This window comes from Protopterus annectens, chromosome 5.part0, assembly GCF_019279795.1.
Source record: "Protopterus annectens isolate FY-2018-M chromosome 5.part0, PAN1.0, whole genome shotgun sequence".
Lineage (NCBI taxonomy): Eukaryota > Metazoa > Chordata > Ceratodontiformes > Protopteridae > Protopterus > Protopterus annectens.
This window is the reverse complement of record NC_056735.1, coordinates 1,971,307,118-1,971,323,148: the sequence shown is the minus strand read 5'-3', so window position 1 is coordinate 1,971,323,148 and position 16,031 is coordinate 1,971,307,118. Positions and strand designations below refer to the sequence as shown.

The following is a 16,031-nucleotide window of genomic DNA, read 5'->3' as shown; positions in this document are numbered from 1 at the left end:
ATCAGAATTCAAAATTTGTAACATTCTGGAGTTATAATCAGAAATGTCCATAAAAACCAACCCACCCCCTTTATCAGGTTTCATAACCCTTATTTTCTAGGTTTTTAATAATTCCAGAAGTTATCTATCTTGCAAAGAAAGGTTATAATTCACATTCCTAGGTACTTGATTATTCAACAATGCCTTATGTCAGTTTCACACATTTTCTCAAAAATACTTAATAAAGGGTGCAATGGAGGGTTGAATAAACTCACAATTCTACATGCATTAGTCATTGAATAAGTGCTGCCCAATAAAATATCAAGGTTTAAGTTATGTAGGTATATTTTGAAGTCCATTAATGTCCTGGCTATGTCTGCTTCCTTAGTAGAAACAAAACCCAGCTGTTTCAGTCATGGCCTTTTGGGAGAGAGAATGTTTATTCAAGGATGGGGTTATTATGAATCAGATTTTTTGGTATACCAGGTACCTTGATGATATCTTTGTCATTTGGAAAGGGGGTGTTGAGACAGCAACAGTATTCATGGAAAAAATTAATACCACCACATTTTTGGAATTTGCGTCTCAATTTGACATGGATTTAATAGCATTTTTGGATGTACATCTTAAGAAGGCTAGAATTAATGATAGATACCTGGGGAAAATTTATAGGAAGCCCACTTATTTGAATACATTCTTACATTTCAACAGCTCCCATCCTTTCCACCAAAGAAAGGCCATTGTGAAAAGCCAATTGGTGAGCGCCACAAAGATGACTTCATTAATGGAGGATTTTGAACAAGATTACCAAACCCTTAAAGACATGTTCTTAAGGAGGGGCTATCCAATAATGTTAGTGGATGAACTGATACTTGAGATCCATAATAAGAAAAAGAGAGGGGATATTTTAAACCCATTTTGGGGAAGGGAATACATGAAAGGGACCAAAATATGGGAATATTGAATACGTCTATCGAACGTAGTGGGAACTTCCAGTATAGAACTAATTTTATTACTTTATTTTCTTGTGATTCCTACATTATTAGAAATGTGTTGAGTAAAAATTAAGATTTATTTAAGGAAGATATTACTCTTATTAAAAAGATTGGAGATGCCCCTAAAATTACATATAGAAAAGGAACAAGTTTAAAAATGATTCTTGAAGGTGTTAGAATTAATTATGCTTATAACCAGGGAATGATGAAATGTGGTAGATGTCCGCCATGTATTTTTATGGATATCACCAGTTCCTTTGTGGTTAATGGTAATATATATAAGATTAAGGGAAAATGTTCCTGTGATACAAAGGGCACTATATACATAGTGAGATGCCAGTTATGTCCTCTATTTTATATAGGTAAAACTGATAGGTGTTTTAAACGTGTATATGAACACTAATATAATATTGCCAAAGGTAACTGTAATAACTCCCTAGCTAAGCATATATTAAGTCATCAAAACCATTTTTTCACTACCTGATCATAGAACAGGCTAAGACAAATATAAGGAGTGGGCCATGGGCATTAAAACTTGAAGAACGGGAGTTGCTTTGGCAGCTTAAATTTAATGATTTTGCCTTTCCCAGTCTGAATGGAAATTGCTCATTAACATGTATCCCTAAATTAAAATCTTTGAGAAGATGACTTTATTAAAAACAGTATAATATAATTATTTCAATAGGAATTGATATAAATGGTTTGGCTACTGTAATTTGAATTTATGTATTGAATTTGTTTTTGTAGGGCATGTAATATTTTATTGCAAGGTGGTTTTATAAGGTATATGGCTTTAAGAAGATGAATTAATGATGTCATTTTACCTTTTGGTGGGTAACATGAAATGGGAAGTTTGTTTATCCTGTTTTTGATCTGTTTTTTATCTGAAGAAGTTCATTTATTGTTGGATGAACGAAAGCGTTAATAACTTTTAAAGAGTAAACTTATAAATCTTAAAATGAGTTTGTCTTGTTGGTTCGCATACGTGCATTTTGGTTTTTCGTAGTTTTTGTAGTTTGTTCCATGGTTTGTTTTGGTTTAGATCTAATGTTTTCATTCATCAACTAACAAAGGCAGTTATTAGGTTTAATGTCCATGCTGATACCAACACTACTGATGTTTATCTTGCTAGATGCAAAGCCTGTCTGGTTTTATTTTGGGAAGATGAATCGTTCCTTAATGGAATGAATGAGAGACCATTTGTATTGCATTCACACCAGAGATTTCAGAAGTGCACTTGCGAACCATGTATTAGAGCAACGTATGGGCCACTCCTTTGGTTTTATGGTCATTGAGAGAGTTTTCAGAAGTGTTAGAATGGGAGACTGGAAGAGTTTTACTGAGAATCAGGAGCTGCATTAGATAATTAAGTTACAAGCTGATAAGATACCAGGATTGAATGGTGGGGTCTCTTTAAGACCCATCTTAAAGACTAGGGATCTTTTTAGGTAATTTTAATTATGTATTGGACATCAAGGGTGTATGGTTGATTTGAATTGCTTCTAAGAATTTTATCTGATTTAATTGGAAGACTGTCTGCATTGTTTTTGTATTTAAATGATGCTGTGTTTTATTAATTTATATGGTCTGAAGAAGCACTTTGTATAGTGTGAAAGCACTTGCCAGTTTTGCGAGAATAAAGTTTTGAGTCTATGTTAATGTCTTGGTCATGTTTCTGTGCTGAAATGTTTTTCATTTCATATTCTGGAGACAAAACTATTAATGCTGTGTGAACATAGATAAAAGGTTTTATTTCACAAGCATAAAATACCACAATAACGAAAACGAGAAGGCTGAGATGAAAACTCTGAAACTTCAAGTGAACGAATGACCACAAACCCGACAACTTTTCAACCGTAACCACTCAGCCAAAACTGACAGAAAATACACTGCACCATCTCCAACCCACGTAGGTTGGGGGGCTATGCCCTGCATACCCCCCAATAAGGGGGGGCTGCGCCCCTGCACACACAGCCCTAACTAAATATACAAACTCCAGGATCACACTGCTGTGGGGAAAATGGTAAATTCCCCTTGTTGGCTAACTGATTACTTACCGTTGGAAAGTTGTCAACTATGTGGTTGTTCATTGAAATGCAGCTTCAGAATTTTCGTCTTGGCTGTCTCGTCTTTGGTATTGTCGGATTTTGTGCTTTTGAAGAAGACCCAGATAAAAGCATAAACCGAAATCTAGTAAGGTTATATAACTGTCTGAAAACATGAGAACTTTTACATACTTGCTTTAACTCGTACATTTTAACTTTAAACAAACATTGAAGACATAACTGAAATACATAGACAGTTGAATTCTGCACTACAGCTCTTGCCAAATTTAGTCCCTACTCTGCAATAGTCCCAGTCACTGATGAGGTATTGGAAGGCCTGCTTTAATGTCCAAGTGTCCTTTTTATAGATAGGCCTTTTAAATATCTCCTTTTTATCTCTTGTGCAAGGCTGGGTGGCTAAAGTTCTTGATTGCATTTAAAATGAAACTGGAAAATCAACCTGAAAATTATTTAGCAATATTTGTAAAGCACAACAAAAAATCAGTATCGACTTCAAAATAACATTTCCAGCTTTAAGCATTATAAATTGATAGCATTGCTTGTTGCCCTGACTTTATTTACATTTTTTTCTGCAAGTAATAAACATATGTGGCTAATAAGTTCTTGTAAGTCTGTAAGCAAACTGATAATGTACTATAGTGAACTAAATACATTGCTTGTTGCCCTGACTTTATTTGCATTTTTCAGCATGGAATAAACATAAAATCTTACAAATCTATAAGCAAATTGATAATGTAGCACAGTGAAATGGAAATGCTGTAACTTTATTCTTAAATCCAACTGAAACCTCAGTGACATTTTGTCCCGTCATAACCTCAAATGAAACTAAAGTAGTAATCTAACACTGTATTATTATTTTAACATTTTTTTACAAATTTGCACTGCTATAAAATTAATCTTATTTGTTAAACTTATAAGTTTATTCTTGTGGCCCTCCGACCGTAGCATACTGTTCTGTGTGAGAAACTCCACCCACTGTCTTACCATAGCCATTCCTTTAGCTGACGTCATTTCACTTTTCAGTACTACTGAATGCTATTAGAATTTATCATTACTGTCTACAATTTTCTTGGATAAATTGCTACTTTAACTGCATAAATTTTCACTAAGAATATTAAATTAATCGTTACCATACTGCCTTATGGCATATAGTGCTGTCTTTAATTCAGCTCTTTGAGCTGGTGTGATCTGATAAACTGCACTTTCTGCATGAAATGTATACAATTTTAAACCGATTACTCAGTGGCGGCTGGTGACTTCAAATTAAAGGGGGGCTGCAGGAGACACGCATGAATGGGTGGGGCCAATGGGAAAGGGTATGACCAACTAGAAATGGATGGAGCTATGCTCAAAACCACAACAACTGGAACTTTAATTAAATACGCTGCCCTGGGTGCCAAACCATCATTACAAGAGTCCAATCAAAACAAATGAAGTGTAGAAGAAAAAAATATTTCAATCCATTGGCTACATGACAGCTTACTTAATATCTAGATGGAAACACAAAGGTTGTGAAGCATGAAAAAATAAATTGCTTTTTAAATACATTACTGGAATGCCTGTCAAAATCAAGTGTAAAAAAAACAAGCAGCACTCAGTTCAAACCACTTCTCCTTGTACTGCAGTTCTAATTGTAATTTATATTCAACTTTATAAAATTACCAAGTAACATGCTGAAAGTAGCAATCTCTGTGATACCCCCACTTGTAAAAATGTTTCTTATCCAAAAATGACCTGCTGCCTGACAACAACTATCTACTTGTTTCATGGAGAACACACGATCAAAGTAAAAAATGAACAGCGAATAAGAAACAAGCTCAAGATAAATGACCACACGTGATAGATTGGCATTCTGTTTAGTTTACGGGTAAAGCCTGCAAAGATAACTGCAAGTCTCCAACAAATGTAATGAACATCTGAAAATACTGTAATCCTGACCTTTATTACAAATACTGTCATATGCATTTCAATACCTAAGGCTTATACGTTATCTAGTTATGTAAATATTCTCTGCATGGCAACAATGAAAAGGCTTTCAATGTTGGTAATTCTTTAACAGTATGCTTATTAAAGCTTATTTGCATCTTACAATCTCCGACAAGCTTACCTGATGGTCATTAAAGCATTGCTACTTTAATACAGAGCAACAGGGCACTGCAACAATATGCATTTTCTGAATAATAAGAAGCATAAATCAACAGTATAAAAATATGACAGAAAACCAGAACATTCTGCAAAATCAAGGACAGATGAAAAGCCATGGTCATACTTGTGGTCTACCTTGGATGGGGGAATATTCTGCACACTTACACTGCATAATTTCTCCTTGCCTTGCTTGGACACATCCAGAGCCACTACAACGGGGAGTGGAAGTGCAACAAGTATGTCACAGTTTGAAATGTCTCTGGCTGACAGTGATGGCTCTGACACTCATACCTCTCAACCTCAGAGCAAGAAATCTGGACAAAGCCATACATAGAAGTGGGACACAGGCCCAAAAATAGACAATTTTTAAATATTGCTCTTATAAACTTAGAAAGATAATAGAATAGCAGTAGGTCTTGCATTAGTATGAATTTTTGAAGGGTATGAAATCTGAAACTCACGTCTGCCATTATTTTCTAACTTCAGTCTTTAATGATTTGCCACTAATTTGCCAGAAAACCGTAATTCTCTGAAAAAAAACAGAGCAAATATGTTATGCAAAAATATAAAATTGCCACACAATACAGCTGGAAACCTGTCAAAGAAGGGGACACCTTTTTAAAATTAGTACTGTTAACTTGAGCAGCTGACAAAATAAGAGCATCTACATGCATTTCTGAAATAAAAGTAATCTATAACTCTGATCATTACAGTTATTTATAATTGTAAACCCTCCACGTTTTCTTCCGAAATTGCCATTTTGCAGAGGGATTATTAGGGGGAGAGCAACATTTTGAGCCAAAATTGGAGACAGTTGAGAGGTTTGGATATTCCTAATTCTATAAAGCGATTTATTTGCACGTACCTCTCAACCTCTTAATGCAGAAAATCTGGATAAGGCCAAATATATTGGGGGAACTTACAAACAGTACTAAAAGGACAGTTGATAGAATAACAGGTCTTGCTTTAGCATGCATTTTTACTGAAGGTTATGACGTCTGAAACTCAATGTCTGTCATTATTTAGTGACTTCATTCCTAAATGATTTGGCAGAAAACCACAGATTTTATGAGGAACAAACCAAAAATAAGAAGCAAAAATCTATTCATTCTGCAAAATTCTGGACAGTTGAGAGGTATAGTTCAGCCGGGGCTGCCTGAGTTTGCTGCTCTTCCCCCCCTCACAAAATCATGGTCGAATGGAGTGTCCCCCCTGCAGCCATTCCAATGTCCCATTCCTTGGTTATTTCGCCCCATTTGCCATAAACACTGTAATGTGCATACTGCTTTACTTCTGCGATGATATGGATTTCATTTGAAAGTTTTATTTTATATTTTACAGCATAAACCCTAACATATATCTGCTAAGCAAAGCAATGCAGTCTCACAATGAAAATAGACATCATTAAAACTTCTCTGCCCTTGAAGCTCACATTCATTGAAACAGCATTGAAACCCACATTCAAAGAAAATACATTTTGCCAGTGGCAGATAAAGATTAATTTTGGGCTGTTTTCAAATCATAGGCCCCTTGAACACGAAACATACACATGCTCTTTGATACACCTTCCTGACTGCATTAAATTATATTCCTTGTACAATACAGTACAGTTGCTAGAGGGCATTTTAAATTTATTGTTTTGAACATTTTTGCAGTAAACAATGAAACAAAATGCATGCAACAATAATGACAAAACTGCCCAATTCAGAAGATTTCCATCATAAAAGTCTAGTCAAACTTCTACAGTCCACCAGTATCAGTAAATATGCACGATCACTGAAGAAGTAAAAGTTGTCTAAATAATTCCACATTAAAGAAATCTGTTAACTAATGAAGAGGTTACTGCTAGCAAACAACTTTATATGTCATTGTTTCAACTACAAATAAAGTGCCTGTTGCCCTTGAGGAATAAATTGCCAATGTTGCATTAAAAAATGATAATGCTAGTAATATCGCAATAGGGAATGGATGGCAAACTGATACCAGGTTCATAGCTACTAGGTATCTTCGTCAAAGAGGGCTGCAACATCCATCCCCTTTACAACAAAGTACAGTATCAGCAATGGATTTACCTACTCTGGGAGTAGAACCCACAGCCTTCTGCATCAAAAGAAAGTACACTACCTGTTGTGCTATTGACAATGTAAGCAGACTTGGCATAAGCATAAGCAGCACTAAACTTTTGTTCCCCTGCATCTCTCAGCTCCTTGTAAAATCTACTCAACACTCAGCTATATCTCTGAATTTTGCAGCAGAAGAAATCTGGAAAAAGACAACATTTATTTGTGGGGTGGATAAAAGCCCAAAAACCAGGGACACATTTTAAACATTGCTTGTATAATGTTGGAAAGTTGCTAGAATAAAATGCTGTGTTACCACCATACATATCACTGCCAAGTATTGAACTCAGGACCCTCTTCAAAACAGCCAGAGCAACATACCACTCTGCCAAATCATCTATTTTTTATGAAAGAAAGGAAGACTGAAACTTAAATGGCTACCATTTAGTGAATTCAGTTCTCACCATAGCTGTCAATATCTTAGCACAAAACACCTGAACAAAGCCAATAATGGGGGAATACAGCCCGCAAACATATTCAGTGAGTTCAGTTAACACCATATCTCTCAACCTTGGCACAAAAATCCTGGACGAAGCCAATAATGGGGGAATACATTCCGAAAAATAGGGACAAATATCCACTGAGGACACCAGAGCAAACTCACACAAACACAGGGAAGACATACAGACTCCACACAGAAGGCACCCCAGCCAAGAATCAAACCAGCCAACCAGTAGTTGTCAGACAACACTGCTACCACTGCACCACTGGCTGTGTTAAGTAACAAAATTACAGAAACCACAGATTTTATGAGGAACAGAACAAATATGAGGCAAAAATCTGCAAATGTTTTACAAATGGTGGTGGGTAGGGAATTCAGGCTCTTGTCACTTGGGCCCAAGGTAAAGGGTTCAAGCCTTATTCTCTACCCACTACCATGAAGCATCTGGAGCATTTTATACACACACACACACACACACACACACACACACACACACACACACAGCTCTTGAAGATTTATTTTAATTTTCAACAATCTTATGAATGATGAGCAAAATAAACTGTAATCCTTACAATCATGGACAGATGTCAACTAAGTAAATTAATTCATTTTCTTTTTAATAAATATTTGACAAAAGTAAGCTAAGATATAAAATAGGTTATAGTTCTCTATTCATAGCTCCGTCTGTAATTTTAAGATAATCATTAAGCTGAATGTATTAACCTGAATGTATGAAGTCAACACTTTAAAAATGAAGATTAAAGTATCGCTTTCTTTCTTTTCACTTTTTTCATTCCTTTCTGTAGCTATCCATCGATTCTTACTAAAATACATGCCATTTGGTGCACATGTAATGTGTGTGTGTGTGTGTGTGTGTGTGTGTGTGTGTGTGTACAAATCCCAATAGAACTGACAAAGGGATCTGGTTTTAAAATCATACAAAATAAAATAATGAAAAAAAATAAACAAATAAATAAAACAAAACTGAATATTGAATCCTTTTTTCAGAGCAATAATTCTCTCCATTGTGTAAGCAAAACTGACTGTGGAATCATTTTTGAAGCAAACTAATTTCCATCCATTGTGTAAACAAGCCTTAATACTGTGCCCATTTCCTAAGCACTATAATTCCATTCATAGTGTCCATTACAGGGAAGTAATAGATTTTCCAGGGTGTGGATTTGTCTGGCTTTGCCATGAAACCTTCTAAGAAATTAGAGTTCTCCTTTACCTTCATATAATCACTACCCTGTTGTGCATTCTTGCTATTTTATTTTTGTTTTCTGGAAACATCTAAGTGTCATACTTTCATCATAATGTTTTCTGGAAAGCTTAAGTGCCAAAATCTTACCACTTCTTAAAGACTCCAATGTTTAGTATTAACAGAGCAAGGATTAGTTTAGGTCTTGTCATATACTTTATCCTCCTATCCACATCACAGCTTACTATGGGAGCTGGAGCTGCAACAGTAGGGTGACCCAGTGACATGCCATCTATTGCTAAGTGCAGCATCCTCTGCCTTCCCATGCTTTATACTATCCAGCCACTAATCTTTGTAATCATGTGACTGCATCTGGTTAGTCCACTGTTCTAGTCATTGTTTTCTGAGTGTAGTAGTGTAGTATTTTTCTACCTAAAACAAAACAAAGCACACTAACCAATTCCGGATGGAAAAACAGCCACATGAAGTCCGAAAGAGAAGATAACCCACTTGATTAATAATAATCAAGTGAGTTATCTTTGGACTTCATTGTGTGGCCATTTTTCATTCCGGAATTGGAAAGTGAGCTTTGTTTTGTTTCAGGTTTACCATTTCGTTATTTACAGCAGCAGATGTATAAGAGTTTGAGTTGCAACAACAAAATAAATAAATAAATAAATAAAAGGGTACAGAGCGGATTTCAGCAGACCAGCACCTACCTCAGTTAGTTTATGTATCTTGTCTTCCACTCTGCCCTCTCACTGCAGTCAGTGCAAGCCCTTAGCCACCCAAGACAAAAAAAAAAAAAAAAACTTTTTTGAAGCAGTAAAGCACCACCAACGACAACGCCAGTACACCACTGAATCCAATGGTCCCAACCTCTTGATCAACACAAGTACAGTACTACTGTGCTAGTGCTACTGATTGTTTCTCACTCTCTTTTTTGAGAAGGGAGTGAGAACCAATCAGTAGCAATCCAGCCATCCACGTCTCGTACGTGCCTGCGGAATTGGCAGTCCGAACCCCCTTGTAATTTAAGTGCGGTTAAACCGCTTAGACTTCTGGGCATCACACTGATGCTTTTTCTTTAATCTGGACTTCTTTTTACAGCAGTAAGATACTAGATGCTACTATTATGTTGTTAAAAAAAAAAAAAAAAAAAACCCGGAACTCGACGATCATGTGCAGTTCGAGTTCTGGGACCGTTAGAAAACGCAAAATAATGGAAATATTTTTTTTATGGCAATTTGGCAAATGAAATGTAAATGTCAACTACACTTTCTTCTTTTTCCTGGGAGGGCTGCAGTCCGATAGCACGAGCCGCCTCTGCGATTACTTAGACACTTTATTATTGGAGTTGAACTGATTTGATTCTGGAACTTTAATTGTCTTTTATGTACAAGTATAATGTAGAAGTTGAACCTGTAGCTTTAATGACACACAGTATTTTTGATGCATTCTTTTCATTCACTGGATCTGAACTTTTGACTATACTGTCACTTTTAAAATGTAGCATTGACTTTAAATTTTACATTCCCTGAACTAGCAACATATCAATATATTATTTATGCATTACAATACTTTATTACCCTAATACAAAGCTCTTAATGTTTGCTAAACAAAACAATAACACAAAAAAAATTAATTTGCCAAATCTGTAACTAAACCTTTTAGTCTATGAATTAACTTGACCGTCCTTTCTGGTATATCTTACACAACACAAATGTGTACGGTTACCGTGTTTTCTAACTGGCCACACCCAGTATGTCTTTCTGAGCACTTTAGCTGTGTCAGCTCTACTGGAATTTATTTTATTTTTAACCCATAAATCTGCATGCGTCTGTCATAACCAGTTTTTCAAATTCTGTGCTTTTGCACAGTCTAATGTATGCAGATTCTTCCAAGTGTAATCTGTGTGCACTACTGTACATTCTGTAGCATTTTTATTTTTCTGTGAAATCTTGTTTCTGAAGTCTAAAACAATATATAACTTTGATGACCTGTCCATACCTGGTAGAGAGCTGTTACACTTCAAACTGTTAGCTACTGTAATGTTTGACCCTTTCCTGACCAAACTAAATTTGTGTCCTCTAATAAAAGTCTGTCTGTAACTGAAGTTCATTTGTCTGTATTAACCAGTACATTATTCCATATTTCTTTCTGTAAACAATGAAATATGGTAATTTCTTTTAACTTTAAACAATGACAGATAAATGCTGTGGTTTGTGCTGGACTACCAGACCCTTTATAGATCAGTTGAAAATCTTTTGTTATAGAACTAGCAACATAACTGACTTGAGCAATGGAATGCATTTTTTTCTTTACTTTGCTCTGAAACAGTAGTTTGCAGTAAAGTCTGTATATTATGTACAGTAGACTCCCATTATCCGGCCTCTCTTAAACTGGCCATCAAATTTCTGCTGTAGCCCTAGCAAAAAATAACAGAGAAGAACAACACTTCCGCCTTCTTTGGGCTAAATAATGGCAGACATTTGAGTTTTAGACTTCATATTCATTAGAAAAATGCATACTAACACAAATTTTGTTGTTCTAGCTAATTTATAACCTATAAATGGTATTTTGTATGCATTTTCTGATTAACCAGCCGTTTGTTTATCCAGCCTAAGGTCCGGTCCCAGCGAGACTGGATAAGAGGGAGTCTACTGTACTTTATCAAGACTGATTGAAATCTGTACTTATATCCCCCCTCAGTGCAATATATGCACTGGCTTGTGCACTGATTGTGTTTACGTCTGTATTTACCATATTGCTGCTTGTCCATACTTTGAATTACATGTGCTGTAGCATTTACACTGATGTTTGAAAACTGTAAATTAGAATTACTGACAGAAACTGACTCATTCTGCAAATTATGAGATAGTGTGTCTGTTGCAGTGTGCTGCTGTGATTTAACCCTTTTGCATCTGGAAAGATGCAACATTCCTGAACTAATAACTTTTAATGAACTTTCTTCTGGAACACAATGTTTTAGACAGTTTTACTCAATTTGTAACTTTAAACCAAACATTTACTGGTGTCTTAAATATAGAAATATTACTTGACATGTTTATACAAAAGGTATGCAGGTGACTTTTACTGATGTATTTAAACTTTTCTGAGCTTTTTTATCTAAAAAGTAGATATAAAGTCTTGCACAACTTTATGATTGTGGAAGAATGTATTCTGTTGTCTACAGCTATTTAAACGTTTTCTTGCTTGTTGTGTGACATCACTCTGGAAACTTAAATGTTTATGGAGATGGTGAAGTTTGTAGCTGTTAACTGGATAATGTATTTTTATGTTCTGAAGGAACACTGCCAAAGGTTGTAGATTTTCTGAAATTGTACTGGTCTGTTGAAGTTCTTTGAGGCTTTTTCTGAAGTAAATGCTGGTGCTCTGCAATTTGTCTAACAGCTGCAATTGTTGCATGCAAAGGAGCGTTGTCTGCTCTAGCTGTTTTCTTTATGAAGTTTACATCTGGAATATCACTTTGTTGAACCAAAAGGTTTGCTGTGTAAGGAGTAACTGTAGTGCTGTTGACTGTGGCCTTATTCCATATGGAGTTGACTGTCTTCCATCTGGAAAAGCACTGGTGTGCTGCTGAAAAGTCTGGTATGAAACTTCTGCTGTAGTTACTGATAGACTGGAAACGGGGTCACTGTAAACTGGTCATGAAACCTTGAAGTTAAGCTGGCTGCTGCACTAGAAACTGTACTTGAAACGGTTACTTGCTGCAGCTGTCTCTGCTGAAATTCTGAAAAGTGTTTTGAATGAACACAGGTACATGTAGTGTTGACAAGTTTGCTTTGAATGAAACACTGCTGTTCTGTACTTTGCTCTGTAGAACACATGTAGTTTGACTGCTGGTGCAAGGTTGCTATGGGGCTTGGGGACTTAATTTTAATGCTTTCCCCCATTCATAGTGGCTCGACATTGAAAGAATTGATAAGATTGTAGTGTGCTGGTATTAACTGGAAACAACATAAATGATACTGGAAGGAAAGTCTTTATTTGTTGACTTCCCATACTTGCGCTTAACAGATGCCAGTCTCCTTTGTAGGCCAAGTCTTTTTTACTTTTACAATAAATTTTGCACATGCTGTAGTTCAGCTAATGATGCTTTATTAGATGTTAACAATGTCTGAATACTGTCTCCAATATTGCTGATAAACAATAACTGTCTGTAGAAATTCTGGAGGCTGGATAGCAATAACAATGCTGATAAATATATCAAATGTTTCTGCAGGTATATTCTGATTCTCCAGAATTATATTAATTGAAACAGTCTTTTCCTCCTGAATAGTATGGATATTTGACCTGATTTCTGTACTCAGGCTTGAGTGTCTGTACTGCAGCCCAAACGCTAACTTATTTTCTGGAATGCTTGATATTTAATCTTTTCTGTATGTCAGTCTGAGCTAACTTCCTAACTTCACTGATTGTGTCTGAAGTATATTCTCATAATACCAAAAACCCTGTAATGTATTACATGTCTTTAGCCTTGGTTTCCCAAGCCTTGTCTTGTATGTGACTTATCTAGCATTTCCTTGAGAAAGGAACATTCTGTATTTCTGCACATCTCATGCTTTATCTTTCCTTTCTAATGAATTGTCTTTCCCTGAAACTAAATGCATACATGAAAACACAAGTCTTACTCTATATTTTCAGGCCTATTATTCTACCTTAATGTACTATAGTGAATTCACTAAGAAAACCCTCACTCTAATAGGGATAGAGGTGCAAGGACTGCGGGACTGTTCAGACAGATGAAAGCAAGTAAATGCCAGAGAGACATTAGCTGTGATCCATGCTATAGAATCTCTTGACAAGCTGTGATCCCTGGAACCATTACTGGTGATTACTGACAATACCAAAGTGATGTGGTACATAAACAAACAGGGGGGTACCATTCTTAACCTATGTGCAGGCTGGCTGTAATGGCTGGGGAGCCAAATAAATGTTTGCCTCCTTTCAAAACAGACAACTAAGTAAATTCTGCACCAGAACTCCTTGCAGACATGCATGGAAAACTAATGCATTTGCATTTCTGTGGTTGGAAATGTTGCTTTATGCATTCCTACCCTTTCCACTGATATCCAGGGTTACTGTGAAGATTCAGAGAGACTTTCCAAAAAATATTATGATGACTCTCCTTTTGCCCCTGGCAGACATGGTTCTCCCTTCTAATGGAATTGTCCAGAGGCAATTATCACAAGCTTCCTTACAGACTGGATCTACTCACAAGCAACATGGGAAGTTTGATTCATCCCAGTCTCAAACAATTTCACCTGGCTGCCTGGATAATTCAGTTATAATACTTTTTAGGCACCTTTTTCATAAGGAAATAAATCAAGTGCTAAAGAGGCAAGAAATCCTGCTTCTAGGAAATCCAGTGGAGAAGATTTGTTTAGTTAGTGCCTCACTGTGATAACAGGGGCATATTTGGAATTACCACTTTTTTTTAAACATGTGCAAGTTACTATTCTATGGTCTATTTACTCCTTTGGCAAGGGATATTTATCATTCATTTCAGCATGTTTGTCCATAGATCCTCCTCTTCATTTCAGACTTCGCTCAAGCTGTCCTACAAAGGGGTTTTTCTGTTGAAATGTAAGCTCACCTGTTTTTCATGTGACAAGTTGGGTCTTTAGGTTTTGCTGGTAAAGTTATTTCTCTCTGTTTGAACCATCTGTTCTGGCTGCTTTGGGTTCATCTTTTTAGTAGACTAACTGGTTTATTGCTTTGACGTGTGTAAGAGGGCATCTAACTTGCAACTGTTCATGGTGGGTTAACCCTTTTGCTTTTCCATGCTTATATGGTTATCTTCCAAAAGAAATCCTCCATATATGCCCTTACTCCTTTCAGAGTGTACCTTAAATCTATTCATCTATCTGCTTCATTTCTTTCAGAATATGAATGAAAGGAAGAATAGATTCTATATACTGTGGTCATGCTTTTGCAATGCAGGTATTAGCTAGTGAGTATTAAGCCTTTTAGGAAAACTATAGAGCTGTGGAATTCCTAGTATGAGACTGGAAAAGGACAACCTATAGCAGTTCAAACAGTTCCAGTTGGCCGTTCATTACTATATTTTTTTTGTGCAATTCCCACTTTAGTAAAACATTTCCGGACAGAATTAAAGTACCTTCTGTTAGAACATAGATTTTTTTATGGCATATTAGAAAGGGGTAGACTCTATAAGCACTCTGGAGGCAACTACATGGTCCTCTGTACACACTTTTACAAAGCATTGCAAGCCAAATTCCTTTTCCAGGTCCAGGACTGTTTTTGATAAGGCCATTCTCCAGTGGTTCCCAGATCCACATCCTTCAGTTTCCTGGGTTGGATAAGATTTCGTACTCAACCCAAATGGCCAAAGGCTACTGCAGCAGTGAGAATGATGAACACAGTACAGTTGTGCAAGTTGCACTTACCATAACAGTAGATGTTCAGATTCCTCACTGTTTATATAGTTTGTGTTTCTATTATATATTGTTTTTTCAGGATTAGAGGGTCCTCTTCTTATGGACAAAGTCCTGAAGAAATTCTGAAGTAATCTTCACTCAGAATGCTGATTTCCCTTCAAAAATGGGCTGTCGAGCCAGCACTCATAGTGAAGATGTGGGAGGGAGCCATAATTTTGTGAATCTGGCCAGTTGTGGTATCCTGGGCAAGATATAACCCAAATAGCTAAAGGCTATTGCAGCATTGAGGAATTTGGACATTTGCTGTTATGGTAAGTGCAACTTATACAGCTGTACTTTTCTCTTTGTTACACATTGTGTTTTTACAGGTTTTAATTGAAACCAGACATTTCTGTCATTTTGAAAGTGTAACAAGTCCCTCTTTGAGTAGTGCTATTCAAGGTACATAAACTTATCCTTTTCATCCTCACCACATTGAAGGTGTAAATCTCTCACCCTCCTCCTATTGCCATTTCAAAATAATATTCAAACTTGGGTTAGATCTCTCCTCTCCTCCATCCTTCCTAGTTTTAATTATAATATAATGTTGTATAGGCTAGAACACTTTCTCAGCTTCCTACCTTTAACCTTTCCTACTTTTTTCCTCCTTGTTGTAATT

At 36.2% G+C, this 16,031-nt stretch overlaps 1 protein-coding gene across 1 annotated transcript in view; it reads left to right on the top strand.

The window, feature by feature from the left end:
• PIBF1 (progesterone immunomodulatory binding factor 1) overlaps positions 1-16,031 on the top strand; it is a 2,608,929-nt gene that overhangs the window by 1,885,312 nt on the left and 707,586 nt on the right. The window lies entirely within an intron of this gene.